General features: G+C 47.8%; 2 pseudogenes across 2 annotated transcripts; both read right to left on the bottom strand.

Annotated features, from left to right (window-relative positions):
- Positions 1-1113: 1113 nt before the first annotated feature.
- Positions 1114-2696, bottom strand: LOC125555651 (cinnamoyl-CoA reductase 1-like; annotated as a pseudogene). The gene is made up of 4 exons (XR_015603231.1): positions 2486-2696; positions 2137-2294; positions 1844-2035; positions 1114-1748 (listed from the first exon to the last, which is right to left on the bottom strand). The product of XR_015603231.1 is annotated as a cinnamoyl-CoA reductase 1-like (transcript).
- A 3298-nt stretch (positions 2697-5994) lies between these two features.
- LOC125555650 (cinnamoyl-CoA reductase 1-like) lies at positions 5995-7549 on the bottom strand (annotated as a pseudogene). The gene is made up of 4 exons (XR_015603230.1): positions 7306-7549; positions 7071-7228; positions 6796-6984; positions 5995-6696 (listed from the first exon to the last, which is right to left on the bottom strand). The product of XR_015603230.1 is annotated as a cinnamoyl-CoA reductase 1-like (transcript).
- Positions 7550-25726: the final 18177 nt, after the last annotated feature.

The raw sequence follows: 25726 nt of genomic DNA, 5'->3' as shown, positions 1-25726 counted from the left end.
AAGATTTATATGTAATCTCTTGCCTGCTGATGAATAATAATGTGCATGTTCCATGGTTTTCTTTAGGTAAGTACTTGTTTTTAAAAAGTGTCAATAGTTTTACGTCTTCCTTTTTATGCAAAACGTACTTTGGGTTCCAGACGTCGTTGTTTCTTAACTAATGAGCATATGGGCTATGCTATTGACATTAGTTTTCATGTTACGGTTGTTTATTGAACTCCAAGACCAATATACAACAAACTCATTGCAACTTAGATAACAAAACATGGCATTGATGGATGGATCACCAACATGCCGAACACTGCTACTCCACCTCATGGAAGACTTGTTGGATCCTTCTGTTGGAAGAATATTGAAAGAATAATCCTAGATTCAAATCAGTTACTAATTGCTCAACTGGTCAAGGGAACTCTGTTCTTTTTTGGACAAATAAATGGAATATTCTGCCATGCATAGACAATTTCAAGAGCTGCATTCTTTTGCCATCAATGATAAATTCTCAGTCCAACAAGTCGTAATCTGCTAGCTTGGAAGATCATTTCCATAGACTTATATATGTCTAAGATTAGAATTTTTTACGCATCATGTTACCAAGACACGGAATTGGCTGAATTTCTATTGTATCTCACATATTGCTCTCTCTCCTTATAAATATGTTACTTTTATTTATATATAGAAATACCATAATAATCATTCTATGGTTATTGCGGAAAACCCTATGTATGTCGAATCGAGCCTAGCTCAGATGGTCATGTTCTTGTGGTGAAACCATCTCATTAGAGTCCAAGTTCTAAACTTGGCATCGGTACTCACATTTTCCCGGATTTATTATTAAGTTCTGAAGCATATGACGACTATGTTAGAGTTGCTCTAAGCATAGTATGACATAGTAGGCACATATGTTTGAAAAGGTGTCGTTTTGCCGTGGCTGCTAATGGATCTGGTGCATAAATCACAATATTCTGCTTTTTTTAATAAAGGATCACAATATTCTACTACCTCTGTAAGTCAATATAACACATTTTTTTACACTATTGATTTAGGGAGGTGGTATGTATAATCATGGCCCAAACAACAACGATAGGTAAACATCATAACATATTCTTCTGACAAAGGACACTTATATTAATTGATGAGCAACTAAGAAGTAAATAAAGAATTCAATGCCACGACTTTGTAATCATCAAATGGGCAAGCATGCTGCTAACTTGGCCAAAGTGACCATGGAGTTGTCAGGACATATCAGCGTGGCGACGGGGTAAGATGCCCTTGTCCTAAAGGCTCGTGACGGTGTCGTAGAGACACTGGCTTGCCGGCGTGATGCCGACGCCTAGCTCCATGATCCTACGACTCCTGAACCGGCACCCTTTCTTCATCTCGCCCGCCCCTTCCTTGCACCTAGTGGGCACGGTACTCCGGAAAGAACTTTGCGAGGATACAACACACCTCAGAGTGGTGCAGCGTGCGCCCCGCGCAGAGGTACTGGCCATGCGAGTTAGGCATCTCGTACGCACGCACGTGTGCGTCCGCGACATCCCAGACATGCACGTATGCCTGGGAGCATTGGTGTATGTCTGCATCGAGCCGTCCAGGTATTTGGGGGTGTGCAAAGTGCTGGCATTCACCACCGTCTGCAACAGAGGGCCCAACACTAGAGGCGGGTTGATCACGACAAGGTCTAGCTTCCTCTCCTTTGCGAGCTCCCATGCCGCCTGCTCCGCCACCGTCTTTGCATAGCAGTACCAGTTCTGCATATGCTTACTTGTCAGATGCATGTCATTATACATGTATTTTCTTAGCAATATGGTGCTTCTAACATTACACGAGCGAGAGTTAATTAAGCTGACTTTGTGTTATTGCAGAACTCGAGGTCGCTCCAACATGTCTCGTCGGCCTCCCCATCGATGCTGCGGCAAGGATCCATGTACACGGAGCCGATCGACGATGTCATTACCACACGCCGGATGCTGCCCACCTCCTCCACGGCGTTGATCACGTTTCTCGTCCCGTTCACTGCCGGCTCACATCATTTTTCCTACACCCATACATGAATGAACCTTTGTCAGCCATCGTATATATTCGATGTCAGTAGCTAGTAGTACACCTATATATATAGTATGTGGCTAAGTAAAGTACCGGGTCATCAGTGACGGGGCATGCGGTGTGGAAGACTCCTTCGCATCCTCAGAATGCAGCGACAAGGCTCTCCTTGTCCAGCAGGTCCACCCGAAAGAGGGTCAGCCGCTCCACCGCCCCTTCCAAGGCTCTCAGGTGCGCATTCCTTGCCACGTCATCTAGAATCACACACCAAAGTTAGGCACGATGCTTCGGTGCCTTAAGGCACCTACCTTTATGTCTATGACATGTGGGCCCAACAGGTGGCTGGCCCACATGTCAGTGCAGATGCCTTTAAGGCACCGAAGCTGTGTCCATACACTCCAGGCATGGAGATTAGAACATATGATGAACGGTGCATTGTACTCACCAGGGTTCCGGACGGTGCCGTGGACGGCGTAGCCCTTCTTCAGAAGGAGCTTCACGAGTCAGGACGCGATGAAACCGCCGGAGCCGGTCACACAGACAGTGCGTCCGTGGCCAGTGGCGACGCAGTTAGCCGTGTTGGCACGATCAAAACCCATATCTCAATCTGTAGAAAATTTCTGAACTAGAAGTTGCAATAGGCAACAGAGGATATGTATGTATATCTCGACTTCCAAGCTAGTTCCAAACTGAGCTGTGTAGTGACCGGTAGATATAGGGCCGGGATGGCGTGTGCAACGGTTGGCATCCACATCCCACTTGGCATGCTTAATTTGGGTGAACTGCAAATCTGTGTCAAATGTAATGTTGTGGCACTGCAGTTCCTATCACAAGAAAACACATGGCGGCTGTGTATAATAAGCATCGTTCTTGCCTTCACGCGTACCAAGTGTTGATTATGATTCCACTTTCAGCATACACCATTTTCTACAATGCACACGAGTATCATGTGTTGATTATAATGCCATAGCATTTTCTATAATACGCTGACCGGCAGACCAAGCTTGGATCAAACAAAAGAAAATGCAATGTGAACGGATGCGCGTAGTACTATAGGAGTAGTTAAGTTCCAACCTATATAGACCCCGCAAAAAAAAGTTCCAACCTATATAGTACTTGAAAAATTAAATATTCCTGTGCAGCATGGATCAGGAGCTGATGTGGGCCGTGTGGTGCTTTGTATCAGGTCGAGGGAAGAAAAAGATTCCATTTGGTGGATCGCATGCCGGTTGCCTCTGCGTTCGCATCATCAACTTGCCGGCCTTCTCTCTCTCAGAAAAAAAAAATCAACTTGCCGGCCGGCAGGTACGCTTCCCTCAACAAAAAACAAAAAAACTTGCCGGCAGGTAAACGCGTCAAGGCCAGACGTTCCAGGGCGACTCCGGTGGTGCAGCGTGCTCCCAACGCTCGGGTCAAGGCCAAATTGAGTGACATGTTGTTCACGGAGAGTTCCAAGCTTCGCCTCGTCGACAAAAACATGAAAACCTAAGGTATCCGTTGCCCTCATACAAGATTTTAAATGCGTTCTCGGACGAACATCTGGCTAGGATTCTATATGATAGAGGCGTAGCAGTAGAGGTCTTTAACGGGGACATTATTTCCCTGGTGCGTGCGAGGGAGGAGGCGCAGGCCGCTTTCGCCGTGGCTGCCATAAAATATGCTGCAGCTATGGAGCAGACCTTGGCACCAGTAGGGGCTGGTGTCGGTCTTGTGCCCGATGAGGGAGTAGAATTTAGGGATGCTTGTGCTATACCTTCTCCTAGCCGTGCCCCGGCTAGGAAGCGTGTGACCAAAGCGTTGAGCTCATGGGGAGTTCGCCTTCGCAACCGAATAATATAAAATGCGATATTTATTCTGGAATATTCGTGGTTGTGGCCATGGTGGTCATAAATCAAAGAACACACGGCAAAAGAACGTATTGATGTTGTGGCGCTGTAGGAAACTATTAAAGCCAATTTCACCTTTAAAGATTTGCTATCTTTTCATCCCTTGCAGGGTTACGACTGGCAATGGGTGCCGTCCTCTGGCCACTCGGGTGGCCTTCTCATGGGTTGTTCGTGATATCTGTGATGTAGTATTGTGGGAAAATGGTGTGTGTTTTTATTGCTGCGAACATTCGGCACAGAGTTTCTAGGTTGTCGTGGGTGATAGTGTGCGTTTACGGGCCTGCAGATCATGCGAGATCAGTAGATTTTTCAGGGGAGATCGCGGCTCTGGGTGGGGCCAAAAGAGAAACTAACATCCCGCTCATTGTTGGCGGCGATTTTAACCTGATTCGCTCGGGGGCGGACAAAAACAATGGCAACGTTGATTGGGCTAGGGTGTCTCTGTTCAACAATGCCATCGCGGCTGCAGCGTTGTGTGAAGTTGCCAGGATGGGCGCCAGGTACACCTGGACTAACAAGCAATTGGCCCCGGTTCGTAGTGTCCTAGATCGTGTGTTCTTCGCTTCAAAGTGGGAGGTCCTTTTCCCCTGTGCTCTTTGGTGGAAGAGACGCACATAGGTTCGGATTACGGTCCCTTTAATTTTGTCCTCAAGGGAGGATAATATTTGCCGCAGCAGTCGGTTTTACTTCAAAATGGTGTGGTTTGAGGTGGTTGTTTTCGTACAGTTGGTCAATGACCGCTGGGAGCAGATCGTGTCTCAGATGGGGTGCCAATGCGGTCCACCTGAGTTTTGGACCTCCGCGGCCGCCGTCTTGCAGGCTCCCCTCCGTGGGTGGGGGGGAGGGGGGATGGCAATCACGATAGCGAGTCCAAATGTGAGAAGGCTAGGTTGGTCGATGAGATTGCGTCGCTAGATGCACATGCCGATTTGCGTGTCTTCTCGAAAGAGGAGTGGGCTCACATATATGCCCTGGAGCACCAGGTGCTTGCGATTCTTCGTGCGAAAGAAGAATATTGGCACCGTAGGGATGGCGTCAAGTGGGTTACTGAGGGGATGCCAATACTGGCTACTTTCACGCATTTGCTGATGCCCGGAAGCGCAAATGCTCGATTTTGCGCCTCCAATCCGACTCCGGCCTCCTGGTAACCCAGAATGAAATTGTTAGTCACAATACAAGTTTTTCATTGGTCTGCTGGGGATGGCTGACGAAAAACTGCTCTGCCTCCGTGAGGATTTGTGGGATCCAGGGTGTCGTAGCACGAGAATGATGGACTTGCTCTTTCCTTCCTGCCGCAAGAGATTGACGAGGCTCTTACTGTTATGAAGACTGACACGGCCTCTGGCCCCGACGGCTGGCCCGTGGAGTACTTTAAAAGGTTTTGGCCGAGTCTTAGACACCTTTTCTATGCGTTAGTTAATGGTGCTTTACCCTCGGCATGGTAGATTTGTCTCGCCCGAATTTAATCTATTTCTCGTGGATGTGGCATATCGGCTTCTGCTTCTCTGACCAGGAGAAAAAAACCTATGCTCTGACGATTTGCCGGTCTTTCAGTTTAACCGATAATTCAGGTAGGCATTTTGCCTACTGATGATGTTTCTAAACAAATAATAATTCCAGGAGGATTCTACTGAGATAGTTCTCAAGATAGCGAACTACCGTATTTAGAGTAAATATCTTAACAAGCTTTTTGATTGGATTGAGGTTAATCCTTAAGCTCAGTTGATAAGACTCTAATTTTACATATATAAAGCAAAAATATCGCAGAATGGTTGTTGTATAGTTTTTACTTGAAAAACAGCGCACAGAAGCATGTCGACGCTTTCATACAGTCTAAGATTTCATTTGTTAGGTGAAGGGATGCCAGCTTGCCATTGTTGCCAATGAACATTATGCACATGTCGCCTAAAGTGTACAAACCACAACATTCTACTCCCTCTGTCTAAAAAATGCAAGATGCTTATTTATGCTGCTTACATATTGAGATAGAGAGAGTATGTTATATCACAGCCAAAGCGATGTTACTTTGGGAACACAGCCGACGAACATGGTGTGCATCTCGCCAAATCACAAGTCTCAGTTACTCGGTCCGAGATTTTAATGGCACAAGTAAAGATTTGGACATATTTTTCACTAAAAGTCATTTAAATTAATTGGTGAACAAATAAGAAGCAAATGGAGAATACAATGCCACGACATGCAATCATCAAACGGGCACGCATCTGACTTGACCAAGGTGGCCATGGAGTTGTCAGGACATATCAGCGTCGCGACAGGGTAAGAAGCCCTTGTCCTGAAGGCTGGTGATGGTGTCGTACAGACACTGGCTCGCCGGCGTGATGCCGACGCCGAGCTCTATGATCCTTCGACTGCTGAACTGACACCCCTTCTTCATCTCGCCCGCTCCTTCCTTGCACCTCATGGGTACTGGGTACTCCGGGAAGAACTTGGCGAGGATACGACACACCTCGGCGTGGTGCAGCGTGCGCCCCGCACAGAGGTACCGGCCATGCGCGTCAAGTGTCTCATATGCACGCGCGTGTGCATCCGCAACGTCACGGACATGCACGTATGCCTATGCCGCATTGGTGTACGTCTGTACCGAGCCGTCAAGGTACTTGGCGATATGCCACGTGCTGGCGTTCACCGCCGTCTGCAGCAGAGGGCCCAGCACTAGAAACGGGTTGATCACCACAAGGTCTAGCTTCCTCTCCTTGGCAAGCTCCCATGCCGCCTGCTCCGCCACCGTCTTCGCATAGCAGTACCAGTTCTGCATATGCTTACTTGTCAGATGCATGTCATTATACATGTGTTTTTTTAGCAATATGGTGCTTCTAAGATTACACGAGCGAGAGTTAATTAAGCTGACCTTTGTGTTCTTGCAGAACTCGAGGTCACTCCAACATGTCTCGTCGGCCTCCCCATCGAGGCTGCGGCGAGGATCCATGTACACGGCGCCGATCGACGATGTCATTACCACACGCCGGATGCCGCCCACCTCCGCCGCGGCGTTGATCACGTTTCTCTTCCCGTTCACCGCCGGCTCGATCATTTTTTCCTGCACCCGTACATGAATGAACCATTGTCAGCCACCGTACATTTGACGTCAGTGGCGTAGTACACCTATGTGTGTAAGTAAAGTACCGGGTCATCGGTGACAGGGCATGCGGTATGGAATACGCCTTCGCATCCTCGGAATGCAGCGACGACGCTCTCCTTGTCTAGCAGGTCCACCCGGAAGAGGGTCAGCCGCTCTGTCGCCCCTTCCAAGGCTCCCAGGTGAGCATTCCTTGCCACATCATCTGGAATCACACATCAAAGTTAGGTGTGCACTTCAGGCATGGCAATTAGCATATAATGAAGGGTGCATTGTACTCACCAGGGTTCCGGACCGTGCCGTGGACGGCGTAGCCCTTCTTCAGGAGGAGCTTCACGAGCCAGGACGCGATGAAACCATCGGCGCCGGTCACACACACACAGTGTGTCAGCGGCCAGTGGCGACGCAGTTAGCCGTGTTGGCACCATCAAAACCCATATCTCAATCTGCAGAAAATTTCTGAACTAGAAGTTGCAATAGGCAACAGAGGGTATGTATGTAGTATATCTCGACTTGCAAGCTAGTTCCAAACTGAGCTGTGTACTGGTGAGAACCGCCTTTTGGCCGGTATATATAGAGCCGGATGGCGTGTGCAATGGTTGGTAACCACATCCCAGTTGCCATGCTTAATTAGGGTCAACTGCTAATCTGTGTCAAATGTAATGTTGCGGCACTGCAGTCCCTATCACAAGAAAGCATATGGCGGCTGTGTATAATAAGCATCGATCTTGCCTTCACACGTACCACGTGTTGATTATGATTCCACTTGGGTGTACATCATTCTGTACAATACACACGAGTATCATGTGTTGATTAATGATTATAATGCCATTGCAAGTTCGTAGCATTTTCTACAACAGGCTGACCGGTCAGGCCAAGCTTGGATCAAACAAAAGAAAATGCAATGTGAACGGAAGCACGTAGTACTATTGTACTCCCTCTATTCCATAATATAAAAATGTTTTTAGAACTAGTCTAGTGTTAAAAATATTCTTATATTATAGGATAGAGGGAGTAGTTAAGTTCCAACCCATATACTACTACTTGTGAAGATTGAATATTATTGTGCGGCATGGAGCAGAGGCTGGTGTGGCCGTGTGGTGCTCTGTATCAGGTCAAGGAGAGAAAAAGATTTCATTTGGTGGATCGCATGCACGTTGCCTCTGCATTCGCATCATCCAGCTGCCGTAAACAGGAGTAAAAGTACCCAAAAAAGAAAGAAAAAATTAAGTTCCAACCTATATGGTACTTGAAAATTAAATATTCTTGTGCAGCTTGGAGCAGAGACTTGGTGTAGCCGTGTGGTGATGTGTATCACGTCGAGGAGAGAAAATGATTCCGTTTGGTGGATCGCATGCACGTTGCCTCTGCGTTCGCGTCATCCACTTGCCCTAAACAGAGTAAAAATACCAAAAAAATAAAGAAACAAGAAACAAGACCAGTAGAGGGAGAAGGGGTGTGCTAGGCGTCGGTTGGCGTATCTTTTTTAAAGATCTGCAGCTCCACGAGCCATCCGGTCTTGGTTGTTCAGCGTAAATCCCTCTTTGCAAGAAGGATATTGTTTTAGAAACAACAGTGACTACTGCAATAAGAACTTTGTTTCAAAAACATATCGTTTGTTTCAGAAACATTTATAACGTTAGAAAGCATCTCTGTGCATGATTCCTTTTTGCAGCAAGAGTTTTGTTTCAGAAGCACTATTGACTATTGCAACAAGAGCTTTGTTTCAGAAAAATTACGCGCATGGCTGGGACTGAGAGGCCGTGCATTGCGCCACGCGCCGCTGGAATGACGACCTCCCCGTGCGGATCCCAGTCAACGACGTTAGGTGGCGGCTCGCCCGATCTAGATGCAGGGCAGGAAAGATGTGAGCGGTGGAGCAGCCAGCTACCCAGCTGATACGTCTCCAACGTATCTATAGTTTTTGATTGCCCCGTGCTATATTATCTTCTGTTTTGGATGTTTATGGGCTTTATTATACTACACTTTTATATTATTTTTGGGACTAACCTATTAATCCAGAGCCCAGTGTCAGCTTCTTTTCCCCCCTTGTTTTAGAGTATCGCAGAAAAGAAAAATCAAACGGAGTCCAAGTGACCTGAAACTTCACGGAACTTATTTTTGGAAGGAAAGCAACTCGGGAGACTTGGAGTCCACGTAAGGGAAGCAACGAGGAAGCCACGAGGCAGGGGGCGCGCCCTCCACCCTCGTGGGCCCCTCGTGGCTCCCCTGACGTACGTCTTCCTCCCATATATCTCCATATACCCTAAAACGATCGGGGAGCACAATAGATCGGGAGTTCCGCCGCCAGAAGTCTCTGTAGCCACCAAAAACCAATCTAGACCCGTTTCGGCACCTTACTGGAGGGGGAATCCTTCTCCGGTGGCCACCTTCATCATCCCGGTGCTCTCCATGACGAGGAGGGAGTAGTTCTCCCTCGGGGTTGAGGGTATGTACCAGTAGCTATGTGTTTGATCTCTCTCTATCTCTCTCTTTCTCTCTCTCTCTCGTGTTCTTGAGGTGATACGATTTTGATGTATCGCGAGCTTTGCTATTATAGTTGGATCTTATGATGTTTTCTACCCCCTATACTCTCTTGTAATGGATTGAGTTTCCCCTTGGAAGTTATCTTATCGGATTGAGTCTTTAAAGATTTGAGAACACTTGATGTATGTCTTGCCATGCGTATCTGTGGTGACAATGGGATATCACGTGATTCACTTGATGTATGTTTTGGTGATAAACTTGCGGGTTCCGCCCATGAACCTATGCATAGGGGTTGGCACACGTTTTCGTCGTGATTCTCCGGTAGAAACTTTGGGGCACTCTTTGAGATTCTATGTGTTGGTTGAATAGATGAATCTGAGATTGTGTGATGCATATCGTATAATCATACCCACGGATACTTGAGGTAACATTGGAGTATCTAGGTGACATTAGGGTTTTGGTTTATTTGTGTCTTAAGGTGTTATTCTAGTACGAACTCTAGGGCTGTTTATGACACTTATAGGAATATCCCAACGGATTGATTGGAAAAAATAACTTTGAGGTGTTTTCGTACCCTACCATAATCTTTTCGTTTGTTCTCCGCTATTAGTGACTTTGGAGTGACTCTTTGTTGCATGTTGAGGGATAGTTATGTGATCCAATACTATCCATATACCACTTGTATCACCATCTCTTCGCCGAACTAGTGCACCTATACAATTTACCATTGTATTGGGTGTGTTGGGGACACAAGAGACTCTTTGTTATTTGGTTGCAGTGTTGCTTGAGAGAGACCATCTTCATCCTATGCCTCCTACGGATTGATAAACCTTAGGTCATCCACTTCACTACAAAAAAACACATCAACGAAATTTTTTTCTGTCATACATATGACACTTCTATGACGGTAATTGTGACAAAACCCGGTATCATCATAGATGTGGTGGGCTCCTACTTCTATGATAAAAAATCATGACAGAAAATGGGCTTTTCGTCCTGGGCGGGCCGGAGACGCAACTGCATGACATTCTTTGGGCGGTCCATGATGGAAAAAACCATCGTAGAAGCGAGGCGGAGGAAAATTTCAGGGAGTTCCCGGTTACGGTGGGAGGTCGGGGGCCGAGCGATGCGCGTTTCTCTCGTACACGTACGCGCGTGTGTGCGAGGCGTTAGCTCTAACTGAACCCGAGCGAGGCGTTGGGCTCTAACTGAACCCGAGCGATTGCACTGCAGGCTACGTGTTACTGAACCTGAGCGATCGATCGACGGCTGTTAACTGAACCCGATCGAGCGATTCCTTCGCTACTGCTGCTAACTGAAGCCGATCGATACTGCCTCTTGGATGAACAGTGAGCGTTGCAGGGGGTTTGGATGAACAGTGAGCGGTGGCGTTGTCTCTGGATGAACAGGACCCCGTGGTGTGGTGGAGGGCTAGATGAACAGTAGACGGTGGAGGGGTGCCCGTGGAGGGGTGGTTGAACAGGACCCTGTGGTGTGGAGGGCTGGATGAACAGTAGACGGTGGAGGGGTGCCCGTGGAGGGGTGGTTGAACAGTAGCCGCTGGAGTAGCGCGCGGTGGAGGCTGGATGAACAGGAGCCCGTGGAGGCTGGAGGAGGTCGACGGTAGCCCGTGGAGGCTGGAGGAGGTCGACGATGGAGATGAACAGTATGTCGTGGAGTCCCGTTTTGTGGTACGCCACACCCCTCCCGATGAACAGGACCCCCGTTTCGACCGTAGCGCTCCAACACAAGTCCGTTTCGTCCGTTTTGCGGTACACCACACCCCTCCCGGTCAAAAGGACCCCCGTTTCGACCATAGGAAGTCCGTTTCCCCCATTTTGCGGTACACCAGACCCCTCCCGTTCAACAGGACCCCGTTCCGAATGTAGGAGGTCCGTTTCCTCCGTTGTGCGGTACGCCAGGCCTTGTTTCCATCGCCTGTTCCATCCAAGCCCTCCTGATGAACACGACCACGCATTCCGTTTCGACCCAGCCAGTTGGCTCGCACGCGTTCCATTGCCTCCTGATGAACACGACGCATTCCGTTGCCTCCCCATGAACACGACGCATTCCGTTGCCTCCCCATGAACACGACGACGACGTTGTTTCTCCGTTCCGACCCAACCATGTACACGAGTTATGGCCGTGCGTATGCGAGAGTACGCGTTCGAGACCCCGCCCGTATGTACACATACATGGCCATATTTTCTTTCTTGCACCCTGGCCGCTGTACGTACGTGTACATGCTACGTGCGCGCCTCTACTACGACACGTGCGCGCCTCTACATCCACCAGTATATATGTACGTACACGTTCGCGACCAGAATGACAACACTACGTACGCTTCGACCAGGTGGGTCCCGACTGTCAGGCACTTCCTTGTCTGCGAAGATGTAGCTGGTGGGTCCCAGCTGTCAGGGGGACGAATCGTTTTTTTTTGCCCGGACGCACTTCCTTGCGTGCGAAGATGTAGCTGGTGGGTCCCAGCAGTCAGGGGCAACATTTTTTTCACGAAATACAGTGGCCCGTCCAGTCGGTCCCAGCTGTCAGGTGAGGAATCATCATTTTCCGCGTAATAAGGAGGCACTTCCTTGCTGCGGCCGTGGACCTAGCTGTCAGCCTCTCCACGTACAGTCCACGTCCGATGGAAGTCGTTCCTTGACCACGTTGACCACGCCGCGCTGAGAGCACCAGGGCGGTGGACGACGGCGAGGCCTAGGAAGGGGACGATGGGGAGCCGGGGAAGACGCGACAGTGGAAGCCCGCGTGGAGAGGAGTACGAGGGTTCACTGGTTCGGCTGCGGTGTGAGGCTGCCGTCGCCGCAGGGCCTGGCCAGCGGTGGGAATAGTAGGGGGTGGTGAGGCCTCCGTGGCAGCACAGCCGGCCACGGGAGGCAGGAGCATGCGGCACGACCGGTGCTGTTTTGGGCGGCTGGAGCAAGAAGACCAGAGGTTGAAGAAGCATTACGGCCGTTGGATGGACATTGTACGGTCACTAGAGCTAGAATCGTTTATATTGACTAAGTTGACAAAGCCCTCCGTCTCCATCAATTTAGTAGGCCCACAAGTCAGCCTCCCACCAAGGTGGGTCTCAGCTAGCAGGGGGGTATTCATTTTTTGTGCGTAATAAGGAGGCACTTCCGCTGGGTCCGAGCTGACAGTAGGGGGAACTTTTTTTCATGAAATACGGTGGCCCTCGGGTGGGTCCCAGCAGTCAGGGGCAAACATTTTTTTCGCGAAATACTGGTGGGCGTCCGGTGGGTCCCTGCTGTCAGGTGGAGGAATAATTATTTTCCGCGTAATAAGGAGGCACTTCCTTGCGGCTGCCATGGACCCAGCTGTCAGCCTCTCCACGTACAGTATTCTTCCGATGGAATCGGTCATTGACCACATTGATCACGGCGCGCCGAGAGCACCACGACGGTGGACGACAGTGAGGCCTAGGAAGGGGACGACGTGGAGCCGGGGAAGACACGGCAGTCGATGCCCACGCGGAGAGGAGTACGAGGGTTGACTGGTTCAGCTGTGCTGCCATCGCCGCAGAATAACAGGGGGTGTGGGTGAGTGGAGTGGAGGGATGGCCTAGCCAGTGGTGGGAGTAGTATGGGGGCGGTGAGGCCTCCGTGGCAGCACATCCGGCCACGGGAGGCAGGAGCAGGCGGCACGACCGGCGCTGCTTTGGGCGGCTGGAGCAAGAAGACCAGAGGTTGAAGAAGCACTACGGCCGTTGGATGGACATCGTACGGTCAGTCGAGCTAGAATCGTGCATATTGACTAAGTTGACAAAGCCCTTCGTCCCTGTTAACTTAGTAGGCCCACTATACTGGGTCCCAGCTAGCAGGGGGAGTATTCATTTTTTTAGGTAATAAGGAGGCACTTCCTTGCGTACGAAGATATAGCTGGTGGGTCCGAGCTGTCAGTGGCGGTAATGTTTTTTCACGAAATATAGAGGCCCACTCGGTGGGTCCCAGATGTCAGGTGGAGGAATCATTATTTTGTGCGTAATAAGGAGGCATTTCCTTGCGTGCGGCCGTGGACCCAGCTGTCAGCCTCTCCATGTACAGTCCACTTTAGATGCATGTCGGTCGTTGACCACGCCACGCCGAGAGCACCAGGGCGGTGGACGACGGCGAGGCCTAGGAAGGGAACGACACGGAGGCAGGGAAGACTCGGCAGTTGCTTTTGTTTCCCACGCGGAGGGAAGTATGAATGTACGAGGGTTTATTGGTTCGTCTGCCGTCGCCAGAGAATAACAACAGTTGTGGGTGAGTAGAGGGATGGCTAGCTAGCGATGGGAGTACGATGGGGCGGTGAGGCCTGCGCGGCAGCACAGCCGGCCGCGGGGAGAAGGGAGCAGGCAGTCCTGCCGACGCTTGTTTGAGCGGCTGGAGTAGGAAGAGCAGAGATTGAAGAAGCACGACGGCCATTGGATGGACATCCAATGGTATACAGGCCATCTGTGGAAAGCTTCAAATCCGTGGAAAACAGCATACAACCCATCTGCCATTATTTCAAATAATTTACAGCCCATTTGCTATTTCTTACGGGCTTTTTTGGAGCACATATTCTTTTTGTTAGCATTACAACCCATATTGTGGCCACGGTTAAAAAATTATACGAAATTTTGCATATGTTAATGCGGTCTGAACTATTTTTAATCCCGAAATTTCGAGTCACATTCAGACTAATTTTAAAAATAAATGTATATCAATATAAAATCCAATAAATTGTCCACGCATAAAAATCAATGCAATTTAAAATCTCGAAATGAAGAAAATATATTTAAAACTAATTGCCAGTTTGATGTGTTTTAAAAATGTACAGCTCATTTCTCATTATTGATAGGCCATTTTCTCGGCCAGCCGAATGAAGCTCTCCTCATATTGAAAGATTTGCAGCCCAACAAGCCTGATAAAGCGACTTACTTGACAAATCACAAAAAAACTGGGCTAGCCATTTTCAGAAAAAAAAACTTCTGAGCTGGTCTGTGGTAAACATAAAAGAAAAGGCTGTCTAGACAGGCCAGAGTGTCCCGCACAGCCCAGTTGACACCCTGCTTCCGTCTCAAAAACAAATTAGATAAATGCCACTTCAATTATGGCGATTCATAAAAATGCCACTGCAATTTCCAAACTTTGAAAAATGCCACTGCAATTTTTGCAAACTTTGAAAAACGCCACTGCAGTTTGCAAACTTCGAAAAACGCCACTCCAGACTTCGAAAAATGCCACTAGAAATGGCATGAAATGGCATTTTTTCAAAGTTTGGAAATTGCAGTGGCATTTCTCGGATACACCATATTTGGAGTGGCATTTATCAAATTAACCCAAAACAAAAATAATTGGGCGAGCTGCTGGGTCCCTGGTGTCAGCCGCTCGTTGTGCAATTCTCTCGTTTATTGACTATGTTGACAATGGCATGGGACCCAGATGTCAGAAATCCACTAGGAGGAGCCATTTTTCATTGGCTTGAAATAAGGAGGCGCTTGCTTGCGTACTGTCATGACCTTGACGGGTCCTTGCTGTCATCCTCTCCACGTACAATCATCTCCTGATTGTGTACGCGTCAACTTGTTAGGCCCACAAGTCAGCCTTTAAACCCATGGAGGACAAATACAACCCATTTAAAAAAATAACAGCCCATTCCATACGTTCAAACGGAAAGTTCAACATTCAGAGCAAAGTAACAGGTCTGATCCACATATAGAGTACTAAACTTCCATGTTGACAACCATCATAGCCAAGTTAACTATCAACTCCCACTAATACTCTAGTAGCGTACAAGTACTAACTTACTCTTAGCTAACTAGACGATGCCGGCCGCCATCTGTGGTACACGCTAAACGCCGGCACCGGCGTCGTGCGCCTCGCTTCGGACTTGCAAGAGGTGCGATAGGGCGCGTTGCTCGCACGTGTTGGCCCTTTCCATGCCGGCGTGGTCCACCGAAGCTTCGGCTTCCAAGCGGGAAACCCACTTGACGAGCTGGTAGTAAAAATCGGCGTCGCGAACATGTGCGTGCCCGATAGCCTCCAGGGCTATTTTCCGGGCGCCGGCCGCCACGTAGTCGGCCCAGTCGCGGGCGCTCTGCTCGTGACTCAGAGCGTCGGTGCGCTGCTGCTCCATGTCCCGCTGGCGGCGCAAATCGGCTATACGCTGCTCCTCCGCCAGGCGGTCGCGCTCCATCAACTCCTGGTCCTCCGCCATGCGGTCGCGCTCCAACAACTCCTCAATCTCCGCATTGCCATCTAAAGACAGATAGAATGCCTCCTCCCTCCATCTGCCTTCCGGTGAAAACCCGAACACTAGTTCCGGCGATGACCGCCTCCGGCGTCGCCTACCGCGGACGGGTGGGGGCATGGCTGACGTGGCGAGCGACGTCGGGCCGTTGGGGGCTTATGAGGATATGGCGAGTTGGGTCACGGTGGCACCGGAGAAGGCCGGGAAGCAGTACTTATAGGCGGAAGGTAGCGCGACGGTTATCGGAATTCAATGCATAATGGCTTAGCACGCCAGCTTGCCATGGAAAACTAAAGAAACTGAAATTATGATTGTGCCGTCCCGTCCCGTCTGGGTCGCACGCCGGCATGGCGGTCAAACGAGTGCACTCGAATCATCTCCCTCCTTGTCAATAATGATTCCACAGATTTAAAAAGCCCGCAACAGTTAAAGCGTATCTTTTTCGGATCAGTTAGCTGCCTTAATTACGGCCGGCTGCATGCAGGCACTCAGAATCGATCGCAGGCAGTACGCGAAGCAACATGCAACGAGTCGCAGCCGAGGGCACGCATGCAGCCACTTAAATCATTGGAATTAATTAGGCTTAAACTTCTGCATGCCATTAATTATTGCCATGCCTTGGTCTTGCTGCTTTGCTCACGGAATTAATTAGTCTTAAACTTCTTCAAAGGTAGGCATTTTTATCCGTGTAGGATTGATAGTGTAGCTTGTCAGTTTCTTCAGAGATAGCACTACTAGGGAAAAGCCTATACACATAATCTTACCAGTAGCGCGCTATAAAATCAGGCGCTGCTGCTAAGTAGCAGTAGCTCGGGCTGTGGAAACACGCTGCTAAAACAAGTTTATTAGTAGCGCGCGCACTCCAAGCGGCGCTACTGCTAAAATTCCCACGACGCCGCCGCGAGGCCAGTTATAGCAGCAACGCATTAAAATAGACAGCGCTACTGCTACGTAATGTAGCAGCAGCGCATTCAGGCAATAATCGCTACTGCTAAATTAACTACAAATTTCACTAGCCTCATCCACAGATCACACTCACACACACTCGATCACGGTCTCCTCCTCACCCCCCGCGCCGCCGGTCCTCCCCCGTCGCCCCTCCCCCGATCTGCGTCGCTGTCGCCTCATCCTCCTCGCTGGACTCGGTACCGGCCTCCGTCCTCCGTCCTCCATCCACTCGCCGCTGGCCGCCCCCTCCTCGCCCCGCCTTCCTCCTCGATCCGTCCTTCCTCCACTCGCCGCCGGCCGGCCGCTCCTCGCTCCGCCTTCCTCCTCCGTCCTACTATCTTCTCCCTCCTCGAGTCGCCCCTCCTTGTCCCTCCTCCCTGATACATTTTGATTTAGTAGGCTTTCATATGTAACATTTTGATTTAGTTGATTTAGTATGCTAGTGGATTTAGTATGCTAGTTGATTTAGTATGCTAGTTGATTTAGTATGCTAGTTGATTTAGTCGATTTAGTTGATATGATTCAGTTGATTTAGTAGGCTAGTTGATTTAGTTGATTTAGAACATTTTGATTTAGTTTATTTAGTAGGCTAGTTGATTTAGTTGATTTAGTAGGCTAGTTGATTTAGAACATTTTGATTTAGTTGATTTAGTAAAATGGCGCCACCACCAGCACCATTATGTCGACTGTGCAAGTCAAGGTGCGCCAGTAGCCTTGCAACTGGCAAGCTGTTCGGCATCTACTTCCATCCGAGTTTTCGTCATGCGGCGGTAAGAAATTAGATGAAATGTAACAACTATTTTATTTTTAGTGTTGGCATTACTGCATTGTGTCATTTTGCTTTTCTTACACAGATCGTCCCATGCAATGTGAGGTTGAAATTCAACAAGCTGACAGGAGACACTTTGACATTTGAGGCTCCTGGGGGGCCGTACACTATGGAGGTCGAGAAAGGACGCAATATGTCGCAGATTGGAGGAGATGGATGGGCCCGTTTCCTCGCTCTCATGCGTCTTACTGGTGGTGAGTTGATCAGATTCTCCTTCAGAGCAGAAAGACCCAAGCTGGTTGTCATTTATATCAACCTGGTGTAAGATGATGAAGATGACGAAGATGATGAAGATAATGAGGACCCACTCAATGAAGATGATGAGCACCCACTTCATGAAGCCATCATAGCTCAAAGAATGAGGCTGAGCGAGGAGGAGGTGTGCAACCTAATTCCGCCACGTGATGACTTTGTTGGGGTGCCATTCGTGACCCGCTTGACAAGTACCATGGTCGATCGGCATGAAATGGTATGTTATACGTACTGCATGTAGTAATTTGATGATATATATATATATATATATGCTTTATTGTTATACTTACAAATGCAAATTATCCGATTATATGCATAGTGAATCCGATGATATGCTTAGTGTAGAGTCCAATGATATGCTTTGTGGAATCTAGTTGATGATATACTTTAGTGTAGAGTCTGATCACATGCTTAGGCTATTTATTAATTGATATGTTTTTCTTATTCAGAGATTGCCAAAGAACCTATCTGTGAGTTGTGGTATCGAGTCTGATGAAGAAGGCTCAGTTGGACTACGCCTTACCGCAAGGGGCTCCGTCACCACATGTACTTACCGCATGGGCACAGATGGTCGCACACACTTGAACTCGGTTGGGTGGAAGAGATTCCTCGTTGGAAAGAATCTTCATACTGGACAGGCCATCCTAATTATTATCAGGTACACCCACCGCCCAGGCTTGAGGATGATGATCGTCGTCGATATCATCTAGAACTACATATGTGTATGTGGCTATATCATCTAGAACTACATATGATGATCGTCGTCGATATCATGTAGAACTACATATGATGATCGTTGTCGATATCATCTAGAACTAAATATGATGATTGTCGTCGATGTCACCTTGTACTGCTTGAGGATGCATGTTGAGTATATATGAAATTGTTATCTAGTACTCCCTCGGTTCCAAATTACTCGTCGTGGTTTGAGTTCAAATTTGAACTAAAACCACGACGAGTAATTTCGAACCGAGGGAGTACTACCTAGTACCTATAATGCTTTATGAAATTGATATCTAGTAGTACCTAGTATCTGGAAATTGCAGTTTATCGAAGCCGGAATGGGGAAATGGTGAAAGATATAATAGTAGCGCTGGACCGGGAAATCGCTACAGCTAAGTAATAGCAGCGCGTTCCTGAAAAGCACTGCTGCTATAGTCAATAGTGGTAGCGCAGGTACAGGCAGCGCTACTACTAAGAGTTAGCTGTAGTGCCTTATTGGTAGTGCGTGTACCCACGCTGCTGATAGGCCTAAAACCCACGCTGCTGCTAGCCTTTTCCCTAGTAGTGTAGGCATTTTTATTCAAAAAACTGCCACTTCGCATCTTGCCTCGCAAATAAAACTGCCAGGAGCGCATTTGTAGGCTAGCTAGTGATCGATCAGTAACTTGTAAACACTGAGCGAACAGAAATAAGTAACTGTTAATGCATCTCAATGATTCACAGATCATATACAAATATGTAGCTCCAAAAGCAAAGATCAGCCACTTCGGATCTTGCGTCGCAACTAAAACTAACTAGTATGATTCCCATACATAAGATCAACATGTTAATGCATCTCAATGATTCACAGATCATATACAAATATGTAGCTCCAAAAGCAAAGATCTAGAAAAAATATATGTTCTTCCTACTAACATGGATGATTCTCTTGGCCAACATTTAGTACAGACTGAAAGACAAATTTGTTTGTGAAGTCTACAATTCCTCTTGCAAACGTAAGTGGTTTCACCAACAGCTGGAACCATGAGAATGAACCACACATGATGGAGGAACATCCACTGCAATATGATTTGGTCTTCTCTCGATCACACCGCGAGACTATTTTCGGAATACAAACTTTAACTTAGGCAAAATGATGCCCATTGTATAATCATACCAAAGGAATGAAGCACCTAGTGTTTGCCAATAAATAGTATAGTACTACTTTTCTGCAGTCCATGAAATGACTATCCAATCTTTCTGTGTCTATTTTCAAATGGCACTGCATGCTGTGACTATACTATTCTCTTGTGCAGTTCAACCAAAATTGCGGACACTTTGTTTGTTTGCCAAATAGCAACGGGCAGACATCTCTGTCTGCACAAATATCAAGCAGCTAGTAAACATATACCACACCTTGTATTTTCGGTTTAAACATGTCTCTTCCGCTTAGCATCTGTCATGTTCTGCACTGGATAATCTGATACAGTTATGTTTTGCCCTGGACAATTTCATACTGAATTGATTTGCTGGTTTAGAGCAGAAATACAGCGCCTATTCTTCATCAGACCAAGGATATCCATGTTCACAGTGATGGAAGAGGTGAAATTGATACAACCAAAATTGAACATCCAATCATTGAATCCTGTCCTGCACCTCCAATGTAGGTCCACCCTACCAATAAATTCACATGCAAACCACTAGTATTACTATCTAATTAATGACAGTACAAAAATAGTAGCAAGATAGTAGCAAACCATGTACCTTCGTAATGAACAGATCATAGTGCCACCAATTGGATATAAAGGTTTGGAAAAAAACATGCTCCTAATGTTGAACCAGTTGGACTTTTTGTGCAGTTCCACTAAAATCGAGCATCCCTGTTTGCATAGATATTGAAAGTGTGATTACTCTAAAAGTGGCACTAGTTGAAGCATAGACTCACAAATATAAGCATTCCAATTTGTTAATGGGAAAAGGTAGCAAGACTATTTCTAACCACCTGTTTGAAGGAATAAATAAAGCAACAGCGGCTGATGTCAGGAAGGCATACATAGTTTTTTCTGAAAAACTGAGCCATTCCTGACCTTTCCTCTTCTTTTAAGCAAATTTTATGCAGTTCTACTAAAATAAAATTCCATCACCGCCTTGACAATTCAGTGACACTGTACAAAAGGAAATGACTTAACATTACATCATGATGTCAGGTATGTAGTCGACAGGCATTAGAGATAAGCATACAGACCTCCTCCGATAACATAATGAACATTAATTTTAACAAAGGTGTGACTAGCTTTACCGGGATAATTTGAGTGAACTCTACACCCTTTGTTCTTTAATATAAGACGTTTTTGCGGTTCAATTTAAAGTACCCAAACGTCTAGTATTTAGAAAAACAGGTAGTAGTTTTCTTGAGCACATATCTGGGAAAGCTTGCCACACTTTACTTATGTCCATACGCTAATGCAACACCATTCGAATACTACAAATATACACTAATCTAGTGGCTAGTGCAACAGTAGAGTAGTTAGTTTATTACAGCGTACAGTACAATGGTTTTACTGAACAGATTTCAATAAACTCTAGCACTGGAAGGTTTCTATAAGAATTAACAATACAAAATGTAAAGGTAACAAGTTTCAGCATTGGTATACTAGCTGTGCATGAGAATTAAACCAAATACAAAAGTCTGAAGGTAACTAGCGTTATTAACTAATGATAGTATAAAATTTTTGCAAACCATGTACCTCACTTCAAGCACAACCATCCATCTCAATCCAACATCTCCGATCCCAAGGTAAATATCATTTCGAACTCGGGGGGACCTTAAAAATTGATATCCCAATCTTGATAATCGATCAAACATAAAAACTTGATCGAACGAATCAAGAGAACAACCGGAGGAGGAGGTGCCCACTCTTGACCTTTCCTCTTGTCTTAATAATTGTCTGTGCAGTTTAACCAAAATAAAATGACATCAACGCCTTGGCATTTTGGTGACACTGTACAAAAAAATTAACTTATCTCATGAAAGTGAGGTATGTAATCTATAAGCATTAACAGTGCAAAAATCTGAAGGTAGTAACAAGTTTCATCGTTGGTATACTGGCTGTGCAATAGCATTAGAATGCCTTAGCTGAAAAATCTTTAATACATCCACAATCAACAGCTAACCCTGAAATAATCCAGTGACTTTAAATGGCATTTCTTAAATTTATCAGTGGCATTAGACTGAAAGCAGCATTAGTTAAATGTGGCATCACTTTAGCATTGCTTGACTTGACTGCTGGCGTTATACTAACAACAAAAAAGTGGCAATAAGAGCATGGGAGGCCCATTCGGACAGTGGGCGCACCAGTACGATGTACCTCCACGGACGTAGAGTGGTCAGGGAGGTATGGTTGCCCAGAGCAACAAATATCCAGGCAACATATGTGGATTACGTCCCATTTTTGTTCTCTTTACCCAACATTTTCCTATGCGAGGACACCAAACCGATCGACCTGGTCATTCTTTATTGCGTTGTCATGCCTTTCTACGCTTCTTCAACCAAGAGACACGAGACTCGTTCCTTAGCTACTGATTTTCCCCTTTTCAACCTAGATGCGGGTTCGATGCCTACTCTCTTGGACAGTACAGTCTCCCTTCCTTTCCTTATTCAACCCAGACATGGATTAGTCTGCATGAAGTAGAGTTTCCTTTAATAGAGCAAATTATGGTTTTCGTCTGCGTGGCCAGCAGTGCAGAGGATAGCAAATTGGGAAGATGGTGGAGTGGAAAAAGATCCACATGCAACGACGTCGCAGATGGGGCAATAGAACAAGGTTATGGTTCGAAAAGAGGTAGCATACCTGAGGGTCGGTGGGAAGTGGCTTCGTTCGTGGTCGTCGTCCTCCGCACACACTACGGCATCGAGCTTGGGGACGGAGGCCATCCCGCGCGGGCGCTAGGTCTGAGAGGACGGCCTTGTCGTCAGTGCGCGACCTCGCTCGCCGACGACGACTGCGTCAACGCTGCACGTCCTTTTCTTCCCCGGTGGATCTGCGACCACCGGTGAGGAGGGAGAGAGGGGCCGTCTTTTTTAGATCTGGAGACAGGGTGGTAGTGTGAGAAGCAAGTGGGCAGCCCTTAGAAAGAAAGCGCTCAAGCTCCAGCCTATATATCTTTTTTATACTACTAGTACAGGAGGTGGAGTAGTGGTAGAGTAGTTTATATTTTCTCTGCGTACAGTACCTGTTAGTCGTGCTTCAAAACTGATCGACACGCCATTAAAAAAATAAAGGTCAATAACTAATGCGGCACCTTGGGCCAACGCGGCCAGATCGCATTTTGCACGAGAAATTGCACACCATGTTTCGTTGACATGTGGTCCCGTTCCAACATATCAGTGAGACGACGGCGAGTAGTAGGAGTATTTCCGAACGGACATGTAGGCCGGGGCGCCTCTTCGTGAACCGTGGCAAACTCGCAACCGTCCACCGACTCTTCGCCTTTCCCTCTTGATTTGGAACTGCTGTCGCACGCTCTTCCTCTCCCTCCTCCATTTTCCTTCAGCCCTTCACCCTTTCTTCTGCCATTGTTCGATCGTCTTCTCCATGGAGGGAACATGCCGGAAACGACCCCGTTATTCTTGCCCCAATCTGAAAGATGACGCGATGGAGGAACTCATTGATCGGTGCGACATCATCACCTCGGCTAGCATGGAAGGTTCGTTCAAGCCCATTCTCGACTCAACTAATAACATCATTACAAAGAACCCAAGAGTCAAGGAGCGGTTTGATCTCCCCTATCTTCTTCGCCATGACCCTGATGACTGACACCGGCACGACGGAGGCCTCGCCCTGTGCCAGTTGATAATGCTTGATAATGATACGTATGATGTTAAGATGCCATCGCTTGAGGGAAAGGCTTGGGCCGGCGCAAATGGAGATTGGGTTGTTTACATTGGGTCCAACTACGAGTGGGAACTTGTGAATGTGTACACTCGTGACCAGGTTCCACTTCCAAAAATCTCAGCAGACTGCCCAGAGGTTGAGCACACCGGTATTGTACGCACGTTCAAATACGATCATGGTGACTGTCTTCTACGGAAGATATCAATTTGTCGAGTTCCCAACCGCTCTTGGAATTACAACAGCTATCAAGTTGTTGCTATCTTCGACAAGCTTGTTGCCGTCCTTCGTGGTTCGACGCGATGGATATTGCTCAAAAATCAGTTTCTGTACACGGATGAGTACTGTGATGCAATTCAATACGAGGGCCTTGTGTTTGCTGCCACCACTCGTGGCACTATTTTTGCATGGGATCCTCGTAGTTCCAGTACGTTTGTCTTCCACCGTAATTATAATTGTTTCATCCACATGCATGCGGGTTAGCAAGTTTCCCTTTACTAATTAACCTTCTTCTTGTGTTTCCAAGGTCCTGTGAACATCCCACCACCTATACTTGAAAAATTTTATAACCAAGGGGGAGATGACGATGGTGATGATCACGAGCACGAGGACGAGCAGCGCCCATATACTCTGTGGCGCCTGGCAACTAATTTCGATGGATCACCTCTTCTTGTGTGTATACAGCCCACTGATGATGTTACTACTAAGGAAGCAGGTGTAGTCTCCCATGGTCGCACTCTCCGGACCTATTCCAACACCCGTTGCATGGTATTCGGGATGGATACTAGTGTGCTAGCGCCAACTCCTTCTCCCTGGTATAGAATTTATAGTCTTGGAGAAAACTCGCTCTTCCTTGGACAAAACTATCCGATGATGGTGAAAGGTGATCCAACTACTGTTGACACAACGTTAACAGTACCATTTATGAGAAGCAACTGTGTCTATACCTCGGACATTTGGGTGGTTCCCTACCCTGGTACTGATATAGTAGGCTGCTTCAGCATGGATGATCAGTCCTGCGTTGGTTTCTAGATCGACAATCGATGGCCCGTCCCAGAGAATCACTTGTGGTTCATAGCAAGCGTATCCAACGACGAGGAATGGTTGAGTTGAAGTTCATTTCATTTCTTGTTATTTGTTGTGTTGTAACGCCCCAAGACCGTTGTGCCAGGTGTCGTCCAGTTATTCAGCGACGTTGCCATGTCTTTTGTTTGCGTGTTGCATCTTATCATTTCATCATGTGCATTGCATCATCATGTTTTCAAAACTTGCATTCGTTCGGGGTATCCCAGTTCTCCCCGTTGTCCATTCTGAGCCCAGACACACTTGCACGGGCCTGCGGCACGTCTGAAATATTATTTTATAAGTGGCCGAAAAATGTTCTCGGAATGGCTTGAAAGTTGGCGTGCGGTCTTATTATAGTGTAGATAGACCGCCTGTCAAATTTCATCGCGTTCGGAGTCCATTTAATGCCCGAACGAATAAATATAGCGGCGGTATAGCCGGTCTAATGTCGGGCGTTTTCGGTCTCCGGAAATAGTCGCTGGGCCTCTCTCTCTTCTCTTCTCTCAGCTCGAGCCCTTCTGCACAGCCCACAAGTTCCAACCGACCCCTCGCGTGCGTGTCCGAAACTTCCCCGGACCCGACCCGGACAGTAGTCACCGTTGGGTCCGGAACATCCCCAAACATCTACAAAACATCTCCTTTTTCCTATTTGGACTTCCTAACTATTTATTTCTCGATCGTCCGATTACGATCGGAGGGATCCGATAGCTCCTAACTTAATCCACCTGCCATATATATACAAGGTCCAACCCTAAAAATCAGGAACCTTGTCCCATCCTCCCAGCCGCCGCCGCCGCCGCTCCTAGATCCACCTCGGGATCCCCTTCGCTCGAACCCATTCCATGCCCTCCTCATGTTCACCGCCACACCAACCGAAAGCCTCCACCTCCTCCCTTCGATTCATCGTCGTGCCCGCCTACAGATCGAGCAGGAGGCTCGATCCCCAGCCACCTCTCCGTCCGAACCTCTCCTCTGCTCCTTCCCGCCCGTGCACCGCCGGCGTTGACCATCACCACTAGTCCGCTGCCTTGCCGTTCCTCTCCTTCCGCGCTACTTCAGGCCCCCGATGCCACCTCGCTGCCGACGACAACCAGGCCATGACCTCGACGTCCTCCCCCCTCTGATTGTCTCTCCTAACTACTCACTCCCCTCTCCCGTTTCTCTCTGTGAGGGGACCGAACCCATGGCCGCCGCCCGTCCATGGTCACCGCCGCCGGGATCTGCTCGCCTCCGCTGCGTCCGCGCCATCCCTGTCGCCGGAGGATGCAGCCCCGCAGCCCCCAAATCCTCT

Source organism: Triticum urartu, chromosome 5A (genome assembly GCF_056163025.1).
Source record: "Triticum urartu cultivar PI428250 chromosome 5A, HENAU_Tu73, whole genome shotgun sequence".
Classification (NCBI taxonomy): Eukaryota; Viridiplantae; Streptophyta; class Magnoliopsida; order Poales; family Poaceae; genus Triticum; species Triticum urartu.
The sequence above is the reverse complement of the archived record's forward strand: the minus strand, read 5'-3'. Positions and strand labels throughout refer to the sequence as shown.